This window comes from Anguilla rostrata, chromosome 14 (genome assembly GCF_018555375.3).
Source record: "Anguilla rostrata isolate EN2019 chromosome 14, ASM1855537v3, whole genome shotgun sequence".
Classification (NCBI taxonomy): Eukaryota; Metazoa; Chordata; class Actinopteri; order Anguilliformes; family Anguillidae; genus Anguilla; species Anguilla rostrata.
In genome coordinates, this window is record NC_057946.1 from 32,866,529 (window position 1) to 32,887,991 (window position 21,463).

Genomic DNA, 21,463 nt, shown 5'->3' on the forward strand with positions numbered 1-21,463 from the left:
GAGTTTGAATCTTAATCTGAGTTTCGCGTAGCGCTTAAAAGATAACGATGCTCAGGTGACTGCACGGCAACACCTGCTCCCCTCTGCTCAGAGTCCTTGGAAAATAATTAAGGGAGGGAAAAAAAAGAAAAATAATTTCGGAGTTTCTCTTTTGTAATTAGTGTGAAACATCTGCCCCGTGCAGGAGGAAAACAGACTTTAATTAAAAAGCAGGTAAGACAGTGTGGAGACAATGGGTGATTTATCCACGGAGCTAACGCAATGACTCCCTCCTTTCGTATGGAAAGGTGAGAAGCTGTGTGCTCACTAATATTGGGTCTGTCAGGCCATGTATCCGTGTAGAAGGATGAACAGTGCAGTGGCCTTCACATTTAAATTTCTACTCAGCATGTGTAATTAGGCCAACCCTTGTCACTATCAGTGATGACTGTGCATTTGAATCTTGCCTATCCCTGACGGTCCTGTGGCGTAGCGTCATTGCGCAGTACTGTGCTCATGGCTCACTTGGCGAGGCAACAGCAGCATGCTGCCTGATGAGCTGACATGTAGTCCTTCTACACACTGCATTACAGGGAGGGGACAGAATGAGTCAGAGAAGACTATACCAGCTCAACGAGACCAGCGGGGGTGGCCATTAGTGTGACGAACCATCCGCCCAGCCAGTAGGAAACCCCCTACTAGGCAGTTTAAGTGATAAGACACCATGCGTAAGATAGTGGCGAGCCTAGCAGACTGTATTCGTACGACATCGAGCAACTGGTAGTATTCGGATTCCTTTAGAGGTTTGGTGAGTCAGCAGACTGAGAAGGGTCAGGTGTGCTACAAAGGGCTGCTCAGATTCGGGCGATTTATCTGTAAATCAATGGGCTGCTGTGCTTCAGGGACAAAAATACGGCTTCACGCCTTAGGCCCGGATGCCGAAGACACGGGGGGAAAATAAGGTAGTTGTGTTTCAAAATGAAAGGCCTGCAGCTGTACAGATTTGTGTGCTGTGCAGAGGAATGAGCCGCTTAAAACGGTGTTAGGAGTCCCCTGTGCATTTAACAGTGGAGTCCACACCGCTAAAATGCAATATTAAAACCATGCATCAACACCTGCTTTGCGCATTCCTACAGTCCTCGGCACGGGTCATTAAAATGCCCGAACGCTGATATCGGCCCCCTGTTTTGAAGTTAGCCAAGCAGTCGGTAGCACCCAGCGGTAGAAGAAGCACTCTGTTTATGCGAAACAGAGGATGGAGGTGAAGTTTTCCCTTCTCGCCTCCAGCATAGCGGTGGAGATTTTACGGCCCCTGAAGTTGCGTCATGTTGAGTTTCCAGGGCCGCGCTCTCGCCCAGGGTGAGATTAGGAAGGGTGTTGAGTCAACAGTCGGAGGGTACAAAGTCCCGTTTTGGGCCAGCAGTGTGTCCCACACACAGTCACGACCCTGCCAGAAGCATTCTGCATTAGGAGCCGCTAACGTGGAGGTTTAGAACTCCAACTGAGGATCAACAAGCCTCTGTTACTATGGAAATATTTTGTCCCACAGTACAGATACCTACATGAGGGGTGGGGTGGGGGGCGCAGGGGGGCTTGACTTTTATGATGAATTTTACCAAACATGAGATCACATCAAGTACTGAAATTGGAATTGGGCCCTTTGCAGATTAGTTTGGTAGATACGTCCCAAGTTCAAAGAACGTAGCCCACTCTAATTATATCACTTGTACATTTTTTTTTTGAATTTATGGCCTCATAACGAGCCGCATATTTTCCGGATGATGGTGTGGCATTGGGCAGCGATGGAGTGCATATTGGGGCGGTGGGGTGCAGTTTAGGGCAGTAAAACCTGGCTCCTGTCAGGGTTTAGCCTTGATCTGTTCAGTATTGATGAACTCAGCTATTTCGCTCTAAAAAAGAAAGACATTTCTCTTCAAAACCCCGAAAAACATGCTGTGATTTGAAAAACAGCTGAATTGACATTGCGTACTTTAAGTAGTTTTGACAATAAGCTGGTTTTATCTGTTTTTTCTTGGGAGAGTATAACCACACAACGTCAGCACTTTGGAAAATGTGTCTTATGTTAAGATAAATAATTGTTTTTACATGTCATTTATTCGCAATGTGGAAAATCTGTGTCCTCCTCCAGTATCTGTTAAACAGCTGGCGGTTGTCACTGGGACAGCCAGTGCTTTGCTGGTTTGTATTAAATATTCAGGTGTTTAATCTTAGCCTGAGGAGGAAGAACCTGGCAGAGACGTCTCTGAGTGTTGCTCTCGCAGACAGTCAAACCGACAAAAAAAATAAACTGACAAGAAGAAAAGGCCAAACTTGCCACCTGAGTTTTGTTGGGGTTCTCTGCATGAGCTTCCCAAAGTGTTCATCCGCTCTTTAAATGCAGACCTGAGGGGAAAAGGCTCTGGATAGATTTTCTTCTTCATGGTCTGCAAGTTGAGTGTTGTTTAGGGGCTGAAGCTGTGGTTTTACCTCAATGAATGTATGAAGTAATGATGTAATGCAGGAGACACTGCTGCATTCTGGGAAGCCCCCCCCCCCCCCCCTCCCACTCACTGCTGCCACATTCTATTCCATCTAAAACTCATCTGTGTGTGTGTGTGCCAGTTCTCTGCCCTCTGCATCAGGCACACACACACACACACACACACACATACACAGAGTTTAGGGTTCTGGGATGTCTGGTGTGGTTCACAACCGAGTTTGCAGGAGTCAGTTGATTAATGTTTTTCTCCTTTCTTTTTTTTATAGGTAAGTAACAATATTGAAAAGAGACACTGAATTCTGTGCTTCATAAGGTAACACCTACCCCCCCATAGTTTAAAGAAAGTCTGCATCAATCATCATTAGTTCAGTTATAACCATGTTATATGCATGAATTTTGGATTGTGAGTATCTCTTAAATCCTGGACATGTCACCATGTGACGACATGTTCCTGCTTTACTCAAACAGCCTGGTGCTGTTCCTGCTTTACTCAAACAGCCTGGTGCTGTTCCTGCTTTACTCAAACAGCCTTGTGCTGTTCCTGCTTTACTCAGACAGCCTGGTGCTGTTCCTGCTTTACTCAGACAGCCTGGTGCTGTTCCTGCTTTACTCAAACAGCCTGGCGCTGTTCCTGCTTTACTCAAACAGCCTGGCGCTGTTCCTGCTTTACTCAGACAGCCTGGTGCTGTTCCTGCTTTACTCAGACAGCCTGGTGCTCTTCCTGCTTTACTCAAACAGCCTGGTGCTCTTCCTGCTTTACTCAAACAGCCTGGTGCTGTTCCTGCTTTACTCAGACAGCCTGTTGCTGATCATCACTTGCTTCGTTACCAGAACAGCCTGGTGCTGTTCCTGCTTTAACTCAGACAGCCTGGTCTGTTCCTGCTTTACCAACAGCCTGGCGCTGTTCCTGCTTTACTCAGACAGCCTGGTGCTGTTCCTGCTTTACTCAGACAGCCTGGTGCTGTTCCTGCTTTACTCAGACAGCCTGGTGCTGTTCCTGCTTTACTCAGACAGCCTGGTGCTGTTCCTGCTTTACTCAGACAGCCTGGTGCTGTTCCTGCTTTACTCAACAGCCTGGTGCTGTTCCTGCTTTACTCAGACAGCCTGGTGCTGTTCCTGCTTTACTCAGACAGCCTGGTGCTGTTCCTGCTTTACTCAGACAGCCTGGTGCTGTTCCTGCTTTACTCAGACAGCCTGGTGCTGTTCCTGCTTTACTCAGACAGCCTGGTGCTGTTCCTGCTTTACTCAGACAGCCTGGTGCTGTTCCTGCTTTACTCAGACAGCCTGGTGCTGTTCCTGCTTTACTCAGACAGCCTGGTGCTGTTCCTGCTTTACTCAGACAGCCTGGTGCTGTTCCTGCTTTACTCAGACAGCCTGGTGCTGTTCCTGCTTTACTCAGACAGCCTGGTGCTGTTCCTGCTTTACTCAAACAGCCTGGTGCTGTTCCTGCTTTACTCAGACAGCCTGGTGCTGTTCCTGCTTTACTCAGACAGCCTGGTGCTGTTCCTGCTGTATGCAGACGGACCTGGCGCTGTTCCTGCTTTACTCAGACGGCCTGGTGCTGTTCCTGCTTTACTCAGACTGCCTGGTGCTGTTCCTGCTGTATGCAGACGGACCTGGCGCTGTTCCTGCTTTACTCAGACGGCCTGGTGCTGTTCCTGCTGTATGCAGACGGATCTGGCGCTGATCCTGCTTTCGGCAGACGGGCGGGCGCTTGTAAAATGCCCGCAGCTGCATCCTGTTCGTCACGGTCGCTGGCGTCCGTCGTTCGTGGAAGCGGGGCGCTCCTGGCGCAGTGTGGCCCGGGAAGGCGGGAGCGCTCATGTATATTTCAGCCCTCATTCATATTTCAGCGCCGTTTCCGTGTCGACAGCGCGTCTCAACGCGCTTTCAGCCTCCTGCCCCTCCCCCGCTCACGACACGCGTCCCTCTCAGAGTACTGTTATTGCTCTTCTCATGTCATTTAGAAATTTTGCCCAGTTACATGTCAGTACATTTATTACACGATCTTAAAATATATATATTTAAAAAAAAATCCTACTTAAACCCCCCCCTTATGTAAATTTAATTAGGATCCACAAACAGATACGTGGGTGGGAAACCACACGCCAGATGTGAGCTACACAAGGTAACTTAAAAACGTGAGAATGGATGCGCGAATACAGAGGCAGTGCGTACAGTGTGTATCTCCAGGTGAATATGGCCTCTGTATAACACAAAGGGCTGTGTCATCCATATTCTGGGTTCACAGGTGATCCAGTGATGAGTCTTTTGTTTATCGCTGAGAGTCTGCGCGTTTCAGGAACTGTAGGGTTGTGTTTTGCCAGCGAATCAAATGCAAACACCTTGGCCTTGGCTGGAGCTAAGGGAAGGGCCACTGTTTGTTTGAAATAAGAGATTCATGGTTCAGCATTTTGTCTGTATTCCACATTTTAAAAAATGGACATGTGCTACACAGAAGAGGAAAGCCGATTACTTTTGGTTCCCTAAAATGTGTGGACTATGTATAAAAGGGCTGTGATACCTACACGGATCACCCAACATGGATGAAAACACCCTCAAAATGAGGCTGGTAGTCCACACTTTAACCTTGTATTCATATTGTTTCATTTCAATTGCAGTGTGCTGGGGTACAGAGCCAAAACAACAAAAATTGTTTCACTGTCCAAATTCTTATGCACTGAAATGTATATATACATTTTTTTTTTTTGGGAAATGGGATTGTGTAGCCATTGTTCTCAAAATGGAGCTGTAATTGTATGTTGTAGGCAGTGGGCAGATTCGGTGCGTCTCCGGGCGTGTGTAATGAATAGGTCCATATTTACCTCATTATTCTTAGCAGTTCCGCCCAAACAGTAACCCAACAATGGGGAAACTGGGGTCTCTTTTGAATGTTTGTTCTCAGAAGGCCTGTTTCCGATGGCGGTGAAAGCCGTGGACCTGAAACGGATCCCGCACTCGTACGGATGCGTGGGCCCCTAATCCAGCGCCTGGCTCTTTTAAATGCGCTTTGTGTATGCGTTCACCGAGCTCGGGGCGGCATTGCAGCCCATAAAGCACGAAAGAGCCTGGCCGCTGTGTCCCCTGCTCACGCCAAAGAGCCGCTGTGTCCCCTGCTCCCGCCAAAGAGCCGCTGTGTCCCCTGCTCCCGTCAAAGAGCCGCTGTGTCCCCTGCTCACGTCAAAGAGCCGCTGTGTCCCCTGCTCACGGCAAAGAGCCGCTGTGTCCCCTGCTCACGTCAAAGAGCCGCTGTGTCCCCTGCTCACGCCAAAGAGCCGCTGTGTCCCCTGCTCACGCCAAAGAGCCGCTGTGTCCCCTGCTCACGCCAAAGAGCCGCTGTGTCCCCTGCTCCCGCCAAAGAGCCACTGTGTCCCCTGCTCCCGTCAAAGAGCCGCTGTGTCCCCTGCTCCCGCCAAAGAGCCGCTGTGTCCCCTGCTCCCGTCAAAGAGCCGCTGTGTCCCCTGCTCCCGTCAAAGAGCCGCTGTGTCCCCTGCTCACGGCAAAGAGCCGCTGTGTCCCCTGCTCCCGTCAAAGAGCCGCTGTGTCCCCTGCTCCCGCCAAAGAGCCGCTGTGTCCCCTGCTCACGTCCAAGAGCCGCTGTGTCCCCTGCTCACGCCAAAGAGCCGCTGTGTCCCCTGCTCCCGTCAAAGAGCCGCTGTGTCCCCTGCTCACGCCAAAGAGCCGCTGTGTCCCCTGCTCCCGCCAAAGAGCCGCTGTGTCCCCTGCTCCCGCCAAAGAGCCGCTGTGTCCCCTGCTCCCGCCAAAGAGCCGCTGTGTCCCCTGCTCCCGCCAAAGAGCCGCTGTGTCCCCTGCTCCCGTCAAAGAGCCGCTGTGTCCCCTGCTCACGTCCAAGAGCCGCTGTGTCCCCTGCTCCCGTCAAAGAGCCGCTGTGTCCCCTGCTCACGTCAAAGAGCCCCGTGTGCCCGTCCTGTTAAAACACGCCCTCCGCCAGCGGGCCTCGCCCGTCCAACTCGGCAGACCCTCCGAAGCTGTTTACGGCCTTCTGAGCTGCGCCCAAACGGAGTGCCAGCACCCCCCCCCCGTCCTGTCTGGGGCTGTGATAGACGGGAGGACCGGCGCACCATCTGCTGTACGGAGTGTGTTATGAGGGCTCCTCGTCTGTGTGAGCTGGACTTAATGTGTTCATGGCTGTGAATAACTGTTGCATAATGAGCATAGTGCCTTAACGGACCCGTGTTTTGTGGTTTGTTCCAGTGACCTTCGGTGTGCACTTATTGTACGTCGCTTTGTATAAAAGCGCCTGCCAAATACATGTGATGTAATGTCTGACATTGTTGCCAAAAAGTGAGTTAACGCGGGAAGGTTTTTGTTGCGTCTTTTTGCCATACAACAGATTTATCGCCTGAATTAAAAAATAAAAATAGAAACTCATATAATGCAGATCGCTGCTCTGGAAATGGAATATAATGAAGTCTGAAAGAACTCAAACTTCAATACTGTCTGTCTCAGCCCTCAGTTTTCTAGTTTTTGACAGCTTTGACAGTTATTTCTCTGTCTGACCCATTTTTAATGCCATTTTTAATACCAATTTTCTTCATGGGTTCAGGTAATCGTGTTATTTTCGAGTTTTGATCTGGAATTCCCACAGCTGTTCTTGCCCCCGGGTGTTTATGGAGAAAATGTGAGAAATGCTTGTTTTTAATGACAGATGTGACAGACACAAGCAAGCGACGGGGGTCTGGGGGGGTTTGTTTAAAACTCTGAAATGCAGACATTTTTAAATCAGTCTGTTCAAAGTGAGTTATGAATTTCTCTTGCAGCTTTTTCCAATGACAGTAACTGGCAAGCGATGACAGCAGCGTCTTATCGCTCAGTACAGTCCTTCAGTGTCTTGGCTCATCTGGGAACAGTGAAGAAGGAAGTTACTGTAGCAGCCAAATGCGAGGTGTGCTTACTGTAAATAGTACAGTATCTTTTTTTCAACATTATAAACGCTTGTAGTAGCAGATCCTCTCAACCTTTGCAAGTGACTGCAGTAAAAACAGGCCCATCATTGGCCAGAAAGTACATTAGTGCTGTGTGCTGAGGAGAACAATATGAATGTCCTTATAGGACGTATGGTTAGGAATGTAATCTAATAAATCTCCATTATAGCACTATTAATGCTGGCTTATTCAGAGTGAAAACACAGAATTCCTTCTATGGTGTGTTGATGTTATCCTGGATGTTACTGACATAGAGTTCGTCTGCGTGGGGTAATTTGCGTCCGAGCTAAAGCAGCACATTTTCATCTCAGCATAACTCTGTCAAATGCCCTGGCCATGGAGTGATGAACAACAGAAATGAATGATAATTCATTGAGAAATGAAGAAATCAGAGTATAAGTATGTTAAAATACAAATGGCAGTCAATAGGAAAAAGATTGTTGATATCACCATGGATGTGTTTCAGCACTAGTGTTCTGTGAGTCAGACTCAGTGTGATGTCACTTCCCCCCTAGGGAGGAAGCAAAGTGACATCACAGTGTATTCTACAGAAGGCGCTGGGCATTACAAGATCCTTACAGTTTAACAGTAGCAGGACACTCATTTATCATTCAGTATCACGCTTCCTCAGCTGAAATAGCACTAAAATACGGTACTTACAGCCTCTTTGCTGAGACTCTCGCTGACGCTGTGCATTTCAGGGCGATAAACATGCCTGCTTTTGGGGATTATCTCTCTGCGGAAAGCACAATTCACCAGCAACGTGCGAAAATAGCCAAGTCTGACACACAATGCAAATGTGCTGGAAAGGTCAAAGTAATATATAAAGGTCACAGTTTAAAATGAAATTATATGCTCCAAATGCCCATGTTAAGTAGTTCCTCTTTATTTATTTTTTTACTGCTACGACAGTTTTGTCGGTTTTATGTTAAGTTTAAGTTTGTCAGTGGTGTAGTTATCCATTTGAGAACTGGGCTTGTGACTCAGCGGTTTGGTTCCCAACAGGGGCACTGCCATTGTACCCTTGAGAGCTTAACCTCAATTTATTTGGTGAAAACCCAGCTGTATGAATGAGGTTAATACAGAACTGCATGTTATTTCTTTAGGTAAAAACAGATCTAGTAACATTTCAGCCAGGTTGGTGGAAATTTCAAGCTATTCGCCCAGTTAGTTAGTGCAAAACATCTTAAACTTCCATCCCTGATTGCGATTTTTTAAAAATAACAAAAATGTCATTTATAAGATAAGATATAAGGATAAAAATGTCTGCTACTGTAATTGTTCAAATGTAATGCAGTGTTTGGTGAGATCATTTTAGCGATTGTTCAATCTTACATACGATATAAGTTAATTTAATGTTAGCATGCAGGCCTATTTTTAGTCAAAGTTGTGGGTAAATATTTATAGAAACCAGACCCATGTTTATGTGCAAGTGTTTGCCCAATCGGGATTCAGCCCCCAAAGGTCCTGACCCTACTGGGAAAAATGCAAGTCTTGGGTTCTCAGAACAACACTGATTACTGCTTGGAGCATCCAATCAAGTGTGACGTCATTGGTACAACTGCGTCACCATTACTGTCGGAAATTTGCCCCCAAGGAAAATGGAACCATTATGCAACAGCAAATCCAAGCTGCTGAGTTCTTTATATACTTAGAAAAAACTGGGGTCTAGATGACTGTGGGCTAAGACCTTTTCATTACTGTAATTTCATGGGGAAATAACAATTCAATGCTTTTGGTGGGGGGGGGGGTTAGTAAATAATGGTAAAAAAAAAAAATACAAAAAATACAAGGTTGCAAAAATACAAGCCAGCCTCCCTGCGTGGATTTCAAACCACAGCGTTTCAGGTGAGCTCTGGCTGAACTGTGATTAAAAACTATGAATCTGGGAAAACTGGGGAGTGGGTGGGTGTGTGCAGTTCGATTTAATAAACGGAACAAATTAAAACACAGCAGCGTGACACTTCCAGTCGCGTCAATGAAAAGATAATATACTGTATGAAAAGATAATGTACTGTATGAAAAGATAATGTACTGTATGAAAAGATAATATACTGTATGAAAAAATAATGTACTGTATGTCAGATAGTGCATGTCAGGAAATGTATTCAGGCGAAGGATGTTTCCGATTTTCACAGTGCCTGACACCTTCAAGTCAATTTCCCACATTTTTATATTATGGGTTTGCAGTTAGATTTAGTCATTGTAGCAGACCTGGGTTAAATCATTTTTGAAAATAGCCTTTTACTATTTACTCTTTAGGCACCAGTAAAATCTCTTCTGATAACTGAATATTTAATAAGAGTTAGCCATTTTTAGTAGTGTTCAAAACAAAATTTTTTCTGAGGTTTTGGTTGTAACATATTTTGTAGACAATTCTTAACTGATGTGCACAGGGGTCTTTTAAAATCTATTTGGAATCTAGCGTTAAAATATTAATCATTTAAATAAAATAATAATTATGAATATATGTTAAGTCAAAAGGAAATCTGTAGATGCAGATGTAGTAAAAATGCAGATTCTTCAGTTTTAAAAGAAGTTAAATTTTCACCACCAACCAATTCCTTGTTATTTTATCTGCAGCAATTTCTCAACACCTGAAGTGTCAAAGTGTCTCAGAGACGCAGTTGATCCAGATACAGTCCAGAGGCGTAGTTGTGAGAGCACAGTTAAAACCTACAGAGTGCGGTGCGTTTCCCGTGGGCCTAAGAGCGCCTCTGTGGAGGGTTAAATGTGAGTTTGCGCTCCATTGTTTTCGTGCTCCAGTTGCTGTGAATGAAAGGCGGTCCCGAGCGCGGAGGGCTTCCCCCTGCGTCATCCCACACGCCACGGCTCCGCAATCATCGGCCCGCTGATTCTGATCTAGCGCCGACTGCCCCGGGTAGTTTAACTGCGGGAAAGGGTCTCTGAAGCTGATCAGCGCACGGAATGGGCCGGCCCCGGTTGCCGGCGGTGAGGGAGAGAGCTGTCACTCACACAGTGCGCTGTTCACGGCGCGCGGTAACGAGGCGTTGGGTGGCGGCCAGCCCGGGCTGATGTCACCCGCCGCGCTCGCACGAAGGCCTCGCACGGGAGGGCTGATGTCACAAAGGAGGCGGGACTTACGGGACGCCCTTCTCTGCTCTGCGGTGATGTCACGTTGTCACACTGTGGCCTAGTCCAACCAGGAGTGTAGCTGGGGGTTCTGGGCCCCCTGAAAGAATATGGCTCTGGGCGCCCCTTTTTGTAATTAAACAAATGGATTTTTTTTTTTTTTAGCTGTGTCCCCCCATCAATTTATGGGCCCCAAGAATTGTCACCACCTTTCACCCCACTAACGACGGCCGACGACCTTCGACCCCCTCAGCCTCCTGCTCTCTGTCTTACCATGTAGATCCTTCTCCACCGGTCAGACCAGATTTGGAATGCTAATCACACCGCTTTGGCTCATATGCTGCACTTCAGATAATGGGAGACTCCGTTTAGAGAGACTACATCACAAGAGAGTGGTTTCTCCAATTGAGCAACGATAGCTGGTGATTACCGCTAATCTGACTCCTTCCCTGGATCGTGTGCTCTTGAGGGAAGTGCTCTCGTCTGTTCAGGAAACTGCCTCCTCCCCAGAATGACAGGCTCTCCCAGCACTTCACTGCACGGCCCCCCCACCCCCCCACCCCCCCACCCCCCAACCTTGAGCCACGTACGGTTGACGTCAGAGGTCAGGCCATAAAATACACATTGTGACCGTGGACAACAGAGAGATACAGGATTTGGTCATTGATAGGTTGGCCAATGAGCAGGTAGGGTTCAATCTTCAATGGGCCGGCTAATTTGCACATAGGATATGTTGTTCTGGTAGTGATTTATATGGCGACACATTAGCCAGCCAGGATCCTGCTGAGGTGGTTTTCCTTACGTTTGCTCACAGGTCTCCTGGGGCTATTTAGTGAGCCGTAATTCTTCGTGTCTACATCACACAGGACCTCTGCATAAACAGGCCAAATTCTGAGAAGGAAGGAGTGCAGGGGTTTCAGGGCAACACAAAATGGGTGCCGCTTCCTTGTCCTGTTGGCCCACTGGCTAATCTGAAGCAGTCATCCTGTTTGGCTGTGGAGAGCAGTGGGAGTCAGGGACTGATTGACAGCTGACTGTAGCCCCGCCCATCATGGTGTTTGTGAAACCTCAGTCTATTTATTTATTTAGACAGGATACTGTAAACCTGAGGTTGACAGTTCCATTCCTGGATGGCAAGTGTGTCTACTGTATGTGCCAGTGCACATGCTTGCAGGTGTGTGTGCAGGTGTGTGTGTGTACGTGCAGGTTTTTCTGTCCACCATATACCATTGCTGTGTACACCCTTGGCAGTTGACTCATAGATTAGACCGCAATAAAACATGTCATATGGGGACACAGAACAGTCTTCAGCTCTCACCCATGGCTTATGAATAAAATTAGCTCAAATGTCAGGTCATGTAAATTTGGTTTAATTAAATAATTAATGGCAGGAGTTGGTCTGAAATCCTGGAGCAGCTTCCTTGCCTCTCTGTGTAGACTGAATCCCTTTTGTGTTGACTATTGGATTTGTCTTGTCAACGTGAAACTGTAAATTCTGCCAGTTTAGGGTATTACATTATAGAAAATACATGTTATTAATACAAAATACACAACATGCTTTTAGCATATATTTCAAAATAAGCTGCATATAACAGAAAGCATGTCAGTATTCTCTTCAATATAAAGTATAAATCAGACCTGGGTAAAATCATTATTTGAAACACCAGAATGACCCTGGCAGATTATTGACAGTTTTAAAAGAAACAGTGATTTTCACCGATAATAAAATGCATTCTTCAGTCTTCTGCTCATACGTTTTGGTTAGTAACATATGTTGTTGATACTTCTCAGGCATCTCTAATCAAATTTCATTCGTTCAAGGTACGTCAAACACATATTTGACCCAGATCTGGTTCGTACTTAGAGCAAATGAGCAAGTGTTGTAATATGTTGTATGCACAGCACATTTATACTTATGCAGAAAATATTTTCCACTGAATTTTAAATTTACGCCTTTTCAAAAAGGCAATCCCTACAACTCTGGCCAGAGCAGTGCTCTGCTGCAGAAAATCTGTTTTTGGGGGGAGCAAGCAGGCGTGTTTGTGGACAGGCTCTGTGTTGCCGATGGCGGGCCAACGGGCTGCTGATGGGAAGGCTCTGCTACCAATGGTGGGCCAACGAGCTGCTGGTGGGAAGGCTTTGTGCTGCCGACGGTGGGCCAGCGAAGCTGCAGATGGACAGGCTCTGTGCTGCCGACGGTGGGCCAGCGGAGGTGCTGATGGACAGGCTCTGTGTTGCCGATGGCGGGCCGGCAGAACTGCCGATGGACAGCCACTGAGGGGGGGAAATGTGCTGGTTGCTGATGTACATGTCATCTCCATCCTCTGGAAGTGACACTCGCGAGCTTGAATCCTAATTCTCCGGCAGGACTGAACCATGGGGGTGTGGTGGGTCCTGGGGCAGGGATATGAACCACACCCAACCTTGGCCTGGTGTCTTAGACCATAAAACTTCAGTCCTTTTACCGCTGTCACTAACTGTCAGAGGAGCTGCTCTTCTGTTACTTGCGTCTATTAACATGTGCTACATTTCCAAAAGTATGAGGACACCCCTTCTAATTAGTGGTTTTGGCTATTTCAGCCACACCCATTGCTAACGGGTGCATAAAATCAGGCATACGGCCATGCAATCTCCATTGACAAACATTGGCAGTAGGATGGGTCGTACTGAAGAGCTCAATGACTTTCAAAGTGACACTGTCATAGGATGCCTCCTTTCCAACACGTTTGTTAAATTTCTGCCCTGCTAGAGCTGCCCCAGTCAACAGTAAGTGCTGCTATTGTGAAGTGGAAATGTACAGCAGCAGCAACAGCTCTGCCACAAAGTGGTAGGCTGCACAAGCTCACTGAAGTGCTGAAGTGTATAGCGTGTAAAAAATCATCTGTCCTCGTGTGCAACACTCACTACAGAGCTCCAAGCTATCTCTGGAAAACAATTTCAGCACAAGAACTGTTCTTCACGAGCTTCGTGAACTGTTGAAAATTCATCTCCTCTCATTTCTCGGCAGCATCTAGTGTCCTAGCTAGCAGGGCACTGGCCAGAAACATACCGGGTTCTTTGAAGATTAAACAGCTGTAGGTTTATAGTGCTCTAGCCCACAAAGACTTCCTCCTAACACATTGGGTGCTTTGGCACAAGAAAACACTTCACATTTTGCATCGCTTGGAACTTGTGAGCAGTGTGATGGCACAGTTACTTCTGTTATATTAAGACTGACTCTAACAAACTAAACTTGAATTAAATGTAACTTTACCCGAAGGAGTGCAAGGAAATGTTATAACAGCGAGTGCATATGTGTTGTCGGAACAAATACCTGAGCCAAACCAGGTACACATCAGCCAACTACACATCCTGGTACTTTACATCCTGCTCTGATTTGAAGGCACTCCTCAAGGATGGATTTAGATGGAGACGCTCAGGGTATTTTGGATGTTATCCACCCCCCCCAACATTCCTTTGCTTGAGATCATGGGAATGCTGTTAAAATATGTAACATCTGACACTTTTGAGGCCCATCCCTCCCCAAACGTTTGCAGAAACCATCCAAATGCCAACATCAACATAAATAATGGCAGTGAGCGATGTGTGCGATGTAGACACCAGAGCTGCTGTGGCCCTTCTGTGTGAAGGACACAGAACTTTCCAGAAATAAGAGCAGCCAGGAAAGCAGCACAATCTGAATGTTTTCCTTTTCCGTTCGGTTTTCAGAATCCGTTCCCAGCCTTTTGTTTTACTCTGAAATGAAATCGTTTTTCAGCAATTTGGACAAAAGGTCAGACAAAACCCTAAGGAAAAAAAAGAGCTCTTAGAAACTCTTTAAGAAAAATAAATGTAACATAGGGTGAGCATTTGTTTGGATGTACCATCTATCTACCCATTTATTATCTATACCTGCTTATCCTGGGCAGGGTCGCGGGGGGTGCTGGAGCCTATCCCAGCGTGCATTGGACGAGAGACAGGAATACTCCCTGGACAGGCCGCCAATCTATCGCAGGGCACACACACCATTCACCCACACACTCGTACCTACGCAATTTAGAGTCTCCAATTAGCCTACCTGCATGTCTTTGGACTGTGGGAGGAAACCGGAGGACCCGGAGGAAACCCATGCGGACATGGGGAGAACTGCACTGCACCACCGTGCCGCCCCTCGGATGTACCAAACATTTTATTATCATCCCTCAGAAGAACTTGGGCTGTAAAATCCATGTCATTAAAATGTTAAATAAATTAGGAGAAATACATTGAATGCACTTTAAGCCAGAGCCAGTTTAAAGCACAGTGTGCCTTTGATCCAGCAGTTTCCAGCACAACTGTGCAGCAGTGCGGCTGCAGAACGGTGTTGCATCAACGTTGAGAAAAACCCCAGACGTCAGCTGTGCGTGGCGCTCATGAAAAATTACTCCTTTCCATTGTGTTCTCTCAGCGCCTACAGCTGGGAATACAATGGGAAATTTTGGACGGGATTTGTCTGTTTAAGACAAGAATGTGTTCCGCGTGTCTTTTTGATTCATTTGAATCAGTCTCCAGGCCTCACCTGTGACGTCTGCCGAATGGAAGGTCTGCTTTCGTAGATACTGTAGCTCTGTCAAATGTACTGACAATGCCAGACTGCACAGACAATAAGTAAATATAAAAAAACAGTTTCAGTCACTTCAGGTAATTATTATTATAGTTACCGATTATAGTATAGATTACCTTTCCAGCAGTTAGTAGTTAATAACTATGTTAGCTAATGCCAATGTGACCTCATGTGACCTCATTGTAAAGTGTTACCATTATTATTATTGTTGCTATTATTATTATTATTATACCACACTTAAATTAATTTAGTTTCACACTCTGATATATAAGTTAATGCTGTTGTTATGATTTCTGATCAGTCCAAACTGGTGATCCATGTATGTGAGTTAAGCATTACATTACATTTATTTGGCAGACGCTTTTATCCAAAGCAATGTACTATAAGTACATACCATTAAGTCTGTTCAGCAGAGCTGAAGGCTTTGAATGCCTTTTCTTTAGCTTTCTCTCTAAACTGCTACAGTTAAGAGGCTTGGCGTGCTGGGAAAAAGCTCTCGTTGGACAGTAAAGGGTGTAGTTGTGTTTGTTTGTAGTGCGTCATCAGGGATGCAACACCCCTAAATTCCTCAGAAAGGTGTAGGTGGTACTCTTCATTCTTGCCTGCAATCAGAGAACAAACATCCACTGCCATATACTTGCAGTATTCCAGGAATTAGTTTTTTACAGCTAATAATTAGCCCGTCAGCTAGAGCGGTTTCCTCTCACCCTTTCTCAGAACAGTTTTCCTGTAAAATATGAAAGTAACTCGGGTCAGTTTTCTTCCTTCTGAAACAGACATGGGCAAAGGTTCACTCAGCATTGTGTCTAATGCTTAACCAGGGCTGAATACTGCACAGTATGTCTGGGAGTGCTGTCCTTGCTTTGCCAAGCAGGCCAGCTGCATGGACTCTTGATTGGCTGTCCAAAATGTAACCGTATATAAAAAAAGCATTTTTATTGGTGTATTGAATGTTTGAAGCAAAGGCCACTGCTGGTCTGGGCCACTGGGGCTGCTGCAGATACACTCCTGACCCATGAGGAAATATTTCATGAGGGAAAATATCTGATGCCAGCCAATCCATGCAGTAGAACAGTGCCTCAACAGAAACCAGACTATGGGACCCATCCACACACGAGAACAGTGCCTTAACAGATACCAGACTGTGGGGCCCATCCATGCACTAGAACAGTGCCTTAACAGGATGAGCCACCCAGCAGCCCCATATACAGTATATGCTTGTGTAAAGCTTCACAGTTTTTGCAGAGTGCCGGTAGGGGAGGGGCTAATAATTGGAATATGGATGAAGAGTGAATTAACCATACCCATCAGTACCACAGGTCTCTGCTTGGCACTGTTGTTGGCTTTACAGATAGCAGGAAGATATAAAGGAGTATGTGGTCTGTCTGTCTGTCTGCTTGTGCTCATGAAGATATAATGGAGTATGAGGTCTGTTTGTCTGTGCTCATGAAGATATAATGGAGTATGTGGTCTGTCTATCTGTCTGTGCCCATGAAGATACAGTGTATGTGGTCTGTCTATCTGTCTGTGCCCATTAAGATATAATGGAGAATGAGGTCTGTTTGTCTGTGCCTATGACGGTATAATTGAGTATGAGGTCAGTCTGTCTGTCTGTGCCTGTTAACATATAACAGAGTATGTGGTCTGTCTGTCTGTGCCTATGAAGATATAATGGAGTATGAGGTCTGTCTGTCTGTGCCCATTAAGATATAATGGAGTATGAGGTCTGTCTGTTTGTCTGTCTGTGGGCAGCTGGACTGAAGGAGAGCAATGCCTCTGCCTGGCTAGCGTCTAGCGCAGGCAAACCGACGGGAGTCCTGACCCTCATCTCAGTCTCTCAGCGTTTGGGCCCAGCCCCGCCCACACGCCCGCAGCGGTGACATTTCACATTCCTCATGTTGCCCCACAACCACGGAACCTCTTCTGACAGCTGCCCCGGGGAAGCTGGCCTTTAGCGGGAGTGTTTCACACGAAAAAATACAAAACAAAAAACCCGGCGCTATTTTTATACATGCACGACCCTGGATGAATTTGGAGCGGGAGATAAGACAGGAAGTAGGGGGCAGAGACAGGAAGTAAAGGATAATCACAGACCGTTATTTTCAGAGGGAGGGGAACAGGACACGCCGGGTGAAGTGATGGCATCAGTGATTCGTGCGTCGAAGCAGGGCAGCAGGCAGGTGGTTGTTAGGGGCAGTTGTTAGGGGGGTTGCTAGGGGAAACGGGTGCGTTATCGGCGAGGTCTGGCTGCAGACTCTCCTTCCAGATGCCACTGCTGGCGGCGTGCTGACCGCGAAAGGCTGAGGGGGACCAGATATGGCGGCGCGCTCATCCTGCAGGAAATGAGCGCGTCTTTATCAGTGCTCCCCCAGCAACACGCGGGGACAGAGGATGCAGGACACAGGCAAGACAGCTTGTTCTCCTTCAGACTCAACTGTCAACAGCGGGGAAAAGAGCCTCAATGAGGGGGGAGGTGGGGGGGGAGGGGGGAGATGGGGGGGTCAACCCATCCCTGTTGAAAATTCAGGAAATGAAATGAAGCCCCACTTGACAAACTGGAAAAATAGCCATCATGGTCTGTCTTAATGCTCATTTCCTGAACTGACTGTATTAAAATGGAATGGACTGAAAGCCCCTGACTTTCACAGAGCTCTGTTACGACATATTTCTTTGGTGAATCTTGCATTATCCACAAGGGGTTTGACAAAATAATAATAGATTTCCTGAACTGACCTCAGCTGGGATGCACTGTACTCTTCTATTAGAGCAGGCTGAACAGTGAGGTCATCTTGAGGTACAGCAGGGTTGAGAAACACCCTCAGAAATATTAAAAGAGCATCAGTTTACTTGAAGGCGCTCTTCTTGTGTAGCCTTCACAAGCTGTACGCAGCGTGTTCAACTCACTGGGTCGAGTTGCGCAGTGAAAGCAGTCAGACTTTGTTACAGGGTATTGGACATCAGGAACTGATTTACTTTCACATTTACGAAAGGATTGCTGAGGCTTTTTTGGTGAAAACAGACTGGGCGGTGGACCGATTTGGATATGCAGTAGAGCTTCTGAAATGACAGGACTCCCCTCCAGCTGTACTGCTAATACCCTTTCGACCCTTTAGGGCCCCACCGCACAAAGTCATGCAACTTCATTGAACATTGTGCGTAATTTTTAACACACATCTGAACTCACCCCCCCTATGCAGACATGCACACACACACACACAGGCATACACACGCACACACACACACACACACCCTTAATGAATTATTTCTTCAAAAGCTGAAAGGCCCTGTTGCATTTACTAACTCATTAATGCACAGGCAGTATTCTGAATCTGACGTCAGTGTTGATGTGCTTCAGCTGTTCTGTTGAGTGCATTTGTCACATTTGCTGGCCTATTTAGTAATCCCTTCACACACTGAACTAGTGTTACACTGCACCACTCACACACACAGAGCCAGTGTTACACTGCACCACACACACACACACGCAGAGCCAGTGTTACACTGCACCACACACACACACACACACACACACAGAGCCAGTGTTACACTGCACCACACACACACAGACCCAGTGTTACACTGCACCACACACACACACAGAGCGAGCTTTACACTGTACCACACACACACTCACATACATCAGGTCAGTATAGAATGAATCAGGTGTGCTCAGGTAGTATACAGTATGAATCAGGTGTGCTGAGGTAGTGTGCAGTCTGAAACAGGTGTGTTCAGGTCATGTGTAGTATGAATCAGGTGTGCTCAGGTAGTGTATAATATGAATCAGGTGTGCTCAGGTAGTGTGCAGTTTAAATCAGGTGTGCTCAGGTAGTGTATAATATGAATCAGGTGTGCTCAGGTAGTGTACAGCATGAATCAGGTGTGCTCAGGTAGTGTATAATATGAATCAGGTGTGCTCAGCTAGTGTACAGTATGAATCAGGTGTGCTCAGGAGTGTACAGTATGAATCAGGTGTGCTCAGGTAGTGTGCAGTTTAAATCAGGTGTGCTCAGGAGTGTACAGTATGAATCAGGTGTGCTCAGGTAGTGTGCAGTTTAAATCAGGTGTTCTCAGGAGTGTACAGTATGAATCAGGTGTGCTCAGGTAGTGTGCAGTTTAAATCAGGTGTGCTCAGGAGTGTACAGTATGAATAGCCATGCTCAATGTTTGTCTGCCCCAGTCTGTTCTCTATCCCCCACATGCTCTGACCCTTTCTTCGCTCCGTAAGATTGGTTGGTTTGGGAATGACATAATTTCACCTTGTTAAAAATGACATTTTTTCTGGCCGTGCTAATGTTAATATGAGAACGTAATGTGAAAACTAAACGTGGATGTTATTTGATTTGTGTTCAGCATTTCAAAATAATTTCAAAAGCCGTACCTTTCTCCAGCGCCGTTGCCAGGGAGGCCTTTGCTTTCCCCACAATGGCGCTGGATGTATCGATTGGTATTTAGCATGACGTCCCGATGCTGCTGAGAGCTCCATTAGCAGTGCGCCCTGCTGCTTGGGCGTGGGTCTGCGCCGGCAGTAACAGGAACTGGCTCCTGACCGAGGGCTGCGGGTCTCTCCGCAGTCCGCCCGCCACGGCGCTCACACACCGTGTCACTTCCTGGCCGAACGGCGATCTGCGAGGCGGCTGCAACGAGCGCGCGAGGGTCCCGCCGTGCATTTCTGAAATTCAGAAATTTTTCAAAGTGTCAGAATTATGGCAAATGACCTGCTCGTTGTGTCACGCGTCATGGTGGTAAATACAGTACACGCATCCAGTGTCGGGGATGGAAGCAACAAAAATAACGTGATGAAAATGGAGTTGATAATAGTGTAAGTGAATTTAATAAAAATGTGAATGATTTGAATAAAAGAAGCTTGATTTGATAAACGCAAACCCTCCTCTTTTATCATTCACACCACTGTTCTGACCATTTATCGTTTACCGTGTGCATTACGCCTCCTGTCAATCGAAAGGCCACGCCCACCGAATTTGATTGCAGTTTTCCATTCCCGATTGCTAACCTCAAGTAGGAAAACCATATGTCCCAACCTCAGCTACCAGCACCCAAACTGTTTTTCATAGTCTAGGGTTCACTTCAGCACCACTGGCTTGTATATTTTATTTTTGGAGGACGACTGCAGACAGTTTGATACTGTATACACATTGTGACTAGAATGTCTGTGCAACAAGGTTCTTTGTAGTTTTGACTTGCCGCCACCCATGTTTAAGAGTCAGTAGATTGACTCTGATTGGCCGCTTGTAGGCTGTGGGAGAACAGCAATAGGGAACCGAAAGCGTCAATCTAATTCAGTGGGCGTGGCCTTTTGATTGGCAGGAAGCCAAATGCACACACTATGGGATAAATGGTAAGGGAGTGCAAACATTAAACCAAGAGCTGGCAGAGCAGCAGTGGTGGACAAGGAAAAGGAGTGTTTTCATTTATCAAACCAAGCCAGTTTTAATCATTTAGATTTTTGCCAAATCACTAGCAGATCTATCTATAATTTTTAATAGGAATTTTTGTTGTTTCCACACCTCATAATCCAGGCCTTTATCTTTCTCATATGGAATTATAATATAATGGTAAATAAAAATGTAAATGCACTTGCTTTACCCTTGTCTGAAACAGAGAGCATACAATTTGACTTTAGCCCAGTCGGTAAAAACAAGCAGGTCCTACTGTAAAAAGAAAAAAACATGAAGTATTGTTTTAAAAAAATAAAACAGAGAAGGACAGCTGTCTCTACTGTTGCTATTTGCAGCCTGTTGTTTTTACCAAAATGGGGTTCTCCCATGACTGCATGCCTCACCAGCCAGAGACGGGGGGGAGGGGGAGGGAATCAGCAGAACATCACCTTCTCAACCCTGACCAAAAAAAAAACAACATCCCAGCATCACACGACCACTCCTCACATCTCTCTTCGTCTGCATCTTTCTTTCAGTGTGCAACATTGCAGAACACGCAATAATATTGTGTTAATTGTTGTGTACACGTGGGGTTTTTTAAATTATTTTTATTCAGTTGTATGATTGGCACAAGGTTTACACTTAATTACCTGGAAAATGAAATTATCCTTCAAGCAGCTTAATTACTTCCAGGACCGTGAAGGAAATGAGCATGCAGCAGCCATAAACGAGGGGCGTAAGAGTGTGAGACCGGTCTGCTTCGTTTACGGGTTACGGTTTCCTTTCCAGCCTAAAATGGCATGAGCACAGCGCTGGTGGGGACCTTTCAGGGGATTGCCGTCCTGTCGTTGCAAAAGGGCCGATGAGAAGGGGGGGGCTTTGTCACCATGAAATGAAATGCATGTGAGGCATGTTGTCCAGCATGATGCCACTGGTTTAAAAGAGCAAAGGTTGTGCATGATTG

General features: G+C 46.4%; 1 protein-coding gene across 5 annotated transcripts in view; it reads left to right on the plus strand.

The window, feature by feature from the left end:
• Positions 1-21,463, plus strand: part of LOC135239196 (3',5'-cyclic-AMP phosphodiesterase 4D-like) — a 308,165-nt gene that overhangs the window by 185,998 nt on the left and 100,704 nt on the right. The window lies entirely within an intron of this gene.